This window comes from Tachyglossus aculeatus, chromosome 4 (genome assembly GCF_015852505.1).
Source record: "Tachyglossus aculeatus isolate mTacAcu1 chromosome 4, mTacAcu1.pri, whole genome shotgun sequence".
Lineage (NCBI taxonomy): Eukaryota > Metazoa > Chordata > Mammalia > Monotremata > Tachyglossidae > Tachyglossus > Tachyglossus aculeatus.
In genome coordinates, this window is record NC_052069.1 from 102,792,733 (window position 1) to 102,793,603 (window position 871).

The window sequence follows — 871 nt, forward strand, 5'->3', positions numbered from 1 at the left end:
AATCAATCAATCAATGGTATTTATTGAGTGTTAACCTTGTTCAGAGCACTGTACTAAGTGCTTGGGAGAGTACTTCCCATGGAAGACCCTCTCCCTGCCCACAATGACTTTACAGTCTAGAATGGGTTAACGTAGAGGTCTTTGGCATTGTCTTCTATGTCTCCTCAGCCCCAGATTGGTGCAGCTGACACACAGGGCCAGGAGAAATGCAGAGTTCAGCATTTCCAGAATGACCTACCCCCCGGAAAAGAGGAGGGGATGAAGGCCGAGAGCTGAAGAGGGAACCCTCTCATGCCTAGGATACCTGATGTGTCAGAGGAAGGAAAACCAATTTCTATCTCTCTGGCTGGCATTTTCCATGGCATTTATCACAGTAGGATCTGAGGTCATGACCACTTCTGAAATGTTGTGGGACAGATTCATTTCAGCAAGTACAGCTTCTCCTGCTGGGGCTCTCAAGAGGAGATCGAGTACTGGGGAAAAGGCCTAGGAATGAAGGAGAGAAGCAGCGTGACTTAATGGATAGAGCACAGGCCTGGGAGTCTAAGGACATGGATCCTAATCCTGGTCCCGCCACTTGTCTGCTGTGTGACCTTGGGCAAATCATTTAACTTCCTCTGTGCCTCAATTACTTCAGCTGTAAAATGAGGATTAAAACTGCAAGCCCCATGTGGGACAGGTACTGTACAACCCAAATAGCTCGTATCTACCCCAGTGCTTAGTACAGTCCCTGGGGAAAAAAAAATGACTGCAGGGTGCTTCAGAGTAACTCCTCAGGTCAGAACAGCAGCTCCTGGGCAGCCTGGAGGAAGGTGACAGGCCTCCCTCAGGAGAAACAGGTCTGGCAACTGTTCCAGGGTGCTGGCCACCT